This window comes from Cornus florida, unplaced genomic scaffold, assembly GCF_030987335.1.
Source record: "Cornus florida cultivar Cherokee Brave unplaced genomic scaffold, ASM3098733v1 CherokeeBrave_3.0.0_Hap2_Chr11, whole genome shotgun sequence".
NCBI classification, from domain to species: Eukaryota; Viridiplantae; Streptophyta; class Magnoliopsida; order Cornales; family Cornaceae; genus Cornus; species Cornus florida.
This window is the reverse complement of record NW_026775581.1, coordinates 109492516-109497793: the sequence shown is the minus strand read 5'-3', so window position 1 is coordinate 109497793 and position 5278 is coordinate 109492516. Positions and strand designations below refer to the sequence as shown.

The window sequence follows — 5278 nt, the reverse complement described above, 5'->3', positions numbered from 1 at the left end:
TAGACAATTTTGGACAAAAATAAGACGAAAGTTTTGAAATAGTTAGGGAACGGGAGGGTATACCGAACCAAAACCACTCATCCCTAATCAAAGATTATGTGCCATAACAAAATTATGTCAGTGATAATGGTGTAGAAAGTTTAATAAGACAAGTAACATCAAAATGGTGCAACGCAACTGAGGCATGGAAGTGCAACTGATGGCTGATGCTGGTATTTTGAGTGTCAATCAGGCACAAAAATTCAGCATTTTCAAATAGAGGGTTTGCTGCATCAATCTCCACTCTCATCATTCATGGTACGCGAGGCGGTTGTACATATATATTACATACACTGATCGATACACACACTTTTAATATGAGTGTAATAACACCTTGCAACATGTTTATGTCTAGTTGAAATTTCTTCATTCGTGTAGCCTTACAAGACATGTCCTCCAGCACCAAGGAAGAAGATCGGATAAGTCCACTGTCAGATGAAATCATCCTTCGCATCCTCTCCTTCACGCCCACAAAATTTGCGGTTCGAACAGGCATTTTGTCGAACAGGTGGAGGCACCTCTGGAAGTTCAGTCCCGTCATCGATTTCTATTCATTGCCTTATAATTGGAGAGAACCTGTTGATAATTCGTTTGTCAATTGATGCCTGGAGCTTCATAGAACTCCAGAACTGCTGAAGTTTCGCGTGGTGTCGAACTGGTGTCCTGAATTTAAAAGCCGGGTCGATTTTGCCATAGCAAGGAATGTTCATGATCTCGTAATGGGTTTTACTTTAGAATCATTAGGCACAAATCGTTTAAAGTAGCCACGTTCCTTTTATGCTAATACCCAGTCCATCAAGTGTTTGTGGTTAAGCTGCTTTTTCTTTAGGCCTCCTACATATTTCACGGGCTTTGCTAATCTTAAGACACTCTCTCTTTGCTACATTGTACTAAGTGATAAAGTTTTTAAGTTGTTTTATTCAGATGTCCCCTTCTTGAAAGCTTAACTTTGTATGAATGTTTTGGGTTAATTAATGTTAAAATTGCTGCCCCAAACCTGCGACTCAAGCACTTTGTCTTCCATTCGAATATGCAAGACAACGGAGTTTTACTTGAAATTGATGTATCTGGTATCCCTCAAATACGTCGGAAGTTGGATGGAAATTCAGTTAAAAAAAACTCAGCTTCTCTAACTGAAGCCGCGTTTTACTTTTGGGATATGAAACCATTGAGGACTATTGCTGTGGAAAGTTTGGTGAGGAAAGTTCACCGCGGAGTGGCATTTCTGAGTGTAGATTCTTGGTTTGTGCAGGTAAAAGCACACACTGTTTTACATTTACAATTATTGTTGGAACTTTCTGTGTGAATATTGAAATTCATTCATCTAATTTTTCTTTCTGTTGGTGCCTTGAAAATTGAAAGTTCATGGCAAAAAAAACTATTACATGAATCAAATACAATGTACATCATTTCGAAGCCTCAAAAAATTTCATTGGTGTGGTCCGATAAGGGCCGAACATGAACTTATCTCTCTACTTGCTTTCCTGGGGGATTGTCCTGCCCTTAAGGAAATTAAATTAGATGTGAGTTCTTTTTTACTATTATTATTATTTTTTAATTGGGAAAATTCTTTCTGTTTATCTAATCCCCACAAGTCACTAATCTTTTGAATGCAGGCACAGTTTTGAGATGCCTATTTCGATGGGTTTCACGAATGGAGAAGTTATAAGGATGTCACAGCGTGTCATTATGCCGAGCTGGAGGATGGACAAGTTCTGTTACATGGTGGGTGTCTATAAGCTCAAGATAATTAATGTCTGTGGCTTTTCAGATTATAAGAGAGAGACGGAGCTGGTGAAACATCTATTACAAAGAGCATCCTCTTGTAATAGATAAACAGTTGCTTCAAGAAGAGGTATCTCTTTTACCAAGAGCATCCTCTTGTGCCCAAGTCGAATTATTTTAAGGATTTCCAGCATTATAGGAGGTGAGATTTAGGATTAGGAGGCTTAACAACTTTGGAGTAAAAGAAAAAAAAACTCTCATTTTTTTTGCCCATGTTTTGCTTAGATTTCATGTATTCAGTTCTCTTTAGAAAATAGTTTCCTTGTCTTTTAAAGCCTAGTACGATCTTTGAAAGCAAAATTGACACTTTTCCGTTGGAGTCCAGATTAGGGTTCATGGGTAAGTTGTATTCCGTTGCTTAAATTATTATTGTACTTATTGAAGCTAAAAGTCACTGCCTAGACTCTTTTATGAAGATGCCATATACGCATCGAACACATGTCGGACACTGACATTTCAGAGATACTCGTAGTTGTGTGTTTGACACCTTGTAAACTTGCGAAAGTAAAAATTTCGTAATATTTTCATTGTTTTGTACACGTTGATGACACATTATAAATACCATCCAACATTTGGCATATGTAATACACATTTTAATAGGAGCCATGTCCAATGCTTTTGGAAACAATATAATGACAAAGGTATTTTAAGTGACTATTAGCAATATATGATACAATAATTTTAAGGAAAATGATAAATATCAGGATATAAATTTTGTGATATTTATCTAGAAAGACATGGTCATTCCACGTCAGCACCCAAACACTGTTTATATTTATATGTTGTAGCATATGTATAATTGACCATGGAGAGAGTGATATCCTTTCGATTGAAGGTAAACAATGTTTGATGCAAAATCTATTTAAAGATACACACCTCGAAATTTTTTTTTCCGATATTTGTAGCGCTGCTCTAGTCTTAATGGTGGTTGTGAAGTTTTATCTTCCACGTTATGGAACCTAGTATAAGAATGTACAGTAGCAATCAAAATTATAATATGTATAATTTTATCATTTTCCACGTCAGCACCCAAACACTGTTTATATTTATATGTTGTAGCATATGTATAATTGACCATGGAGAGAGTGATATTCTTTCGATTGAAGGTAAACAATGTTTGATCCAAAATCTATTTAAAGATACACACCTCGAAATTTTTTTTTCCGATATTTGTAGCACTGCTCTAGTCTTAATGGTGGTTGTGAAGTTTTATCTTCCACGTTATGGAACCTAGTATAAGAATGTACAGTAGCAATCAAAATTATATATTTTTGTCAGTATTATACGTGCACAAATATAGAAATATATATTTATGTCTTGCCGTTCCTCACTATGTTTTTGTCATACCTTTTTATGATTTGTTATGTTATTGTATCTGTGCCATATGGTGTTCATATCCCAGGTATGTGATGGTGCTACCAGATTATCAGCGAAAAAACTTCAAGCAGGCTGCCTTTTGGTGTGTCATTTTGAAAGCAGGTCAATTGTTGAAAGCAGACTGCCTTGTAGGAAATGAAGAAGACAATCTACAGTTACGGTTTCGGGTTGGTGTCTCAACTATTTGCCCTTATACAAGGACGCTTTGCCTTGAAATATCTTCTTGACTTTCTATCTCTGAAATATATATCTTACAGTCTAGTTTTTGGCAAAGCTTGAACATTTTGGTTGTAATGACAGCATATATTGGGTACTTGATGTGATAGTTGTTACTGTGCCTTGTCTTCCAATTCTATGCAAGATTATTGAAGTTTGGAATACGGAACTGGTCCCTCTTGCTGGGAGCAAAAATGTTGGAATTGGTATCCATTTGCAGGCGTCAGCAGGTAATTGAAGTTGATTGCTGTCACGGGCTGCAGCGCTGCTGCTATCATCCATTTGCAGCAAATTATAGTAGGAATGTTATACGGTTTCATTTAGGACTGTAACTTGGGCGGGTTAATCCAGCCCAACCTAGAATTTTTGAAATTGGGGCTTATATTCACAAGTCGTGTTTATGTTTGGGTTGGATTTTGCCAAAACCCAGACAAAATCGGGTTGGGCTGGGCTCAACCCGAACCCAACCCAAAACCCATTTTTTTTTTTTTCATCCTTTCTCTCTCCTCTCTCTTTCTCTATCCGCCGCCGTCCATGGGCGAAGCTTGATAGTTGAGAAGGGGGCTTTTTTTTTTTTTTTTTTTTTTTTCTCTCTCCTTTCTCTCTCCTCTTTCTTCTTTCTCTTTCCCTGTCTTCTTTTTCTTTATCTTTCTCTCTGTGCCACCGTCCATGGGCGAAGCTTGAACAATTTAGGTTTTGATTTTTTCAACAAATCTGAAATGATATGGCGAAGCTTGAACCAATTTGACGAAGCTTGAACAAACTGGACAGCGGGCGATGGAAACTTAAAGATCTGAGTTTTGATTTTTTGAACAATCTGAAATGATATGCCGATGTTTTGATTTTTTGAATAATCTGAAATGATATGCCGATATGGGTTTTGAACTTTTGATTCTAGCACACAGATAGATAAAATTGTAATATGTGGGTTTTGAACTTCTAATTCTTGTAGATTTTGTAACTTGCAGTTGGAGAGAGAGAGAGAGAGAGAGAAGGTGGAGCTGGAGGCGATAGGGGGGCTAAAATGATTTGCCCTAAAAAAAAATATATATATATATATATAATAATATAATCAAATATATAATATATAATATAATACATATAAATTTTTTTTAAAAAAAAATTTTAAAAAGAAAAAACCTCAACCCGACCCAATCCGTCCGAAAATATTCGATTCGGGTTATGATCATAACCCATGGTGAGTACAATTTGAGTGGCCCAACTCAACCCGCTTCGGATTGAGGTTAGGTTGGGACTGGGCTGGGTTGGGCCAACCCAAGTTGCAGCCCTAACTGATTATGAATGGGCGAGTCATATGAATGACGAGTCAATAATCTATTATTAACCCATTTATAATGAGTGATAAAAGGATTGGGTATTAAATGGGCCAGTTAACACGTACTCAGTCCAATTATCAAAATATTTTTAGATACAAATTGTCAAATTATTTTAATTATTGAATACTAAAAAGAAATTTTATATATTTTAACCGAAAAAAAAAAAAAAAAAAACCAACCGGAGGAGAGAGAAATGGAGAGAAGACAGAGAAACAGAAGGGAGAGAATAGGAGGAGAGAGTTATCTAAAAAAAAAATAATAAAAAAAAGGGAGAAGAGAGAGAAAGGGAGAAGAGAGAGCAAGGGACAAGAGAGAAAATTTTAAAAATAAGAATAAAGAAAAATAAAAATAGAAAATATTAATATTAATATTAATAATATTAGAACATCTATATTTCTTATAATATTATTACTATTATAATTGTTGAATAACAAATATATATATATATATATATATTTATATTTACATTAATTTTATTATTTCAAGCATTACAATTTTTTCTTTTCTTTTTATGACTAAAAAAT

At 35.3% G+C, this 5278-nt stretch overlaps 1 long non-coding RNA gene across 1 annotated transcript; it reads left to right on the top strand.

Moving 5' to 3' along the window:
* LOC132286637 (uncharacterized) lies at positions 1-2436 on the top strand. Its single transcript, XR_009472827.1, has 3 exons — positions 1-297; positions 418-1291; positions 1656-2436. It is a non-coding gene; the product is annotated as an uncharacterized LOC132286637 (long non-coding RNA).
* Positions 2437-5278: the final 2842 nt, after the last annotated feature.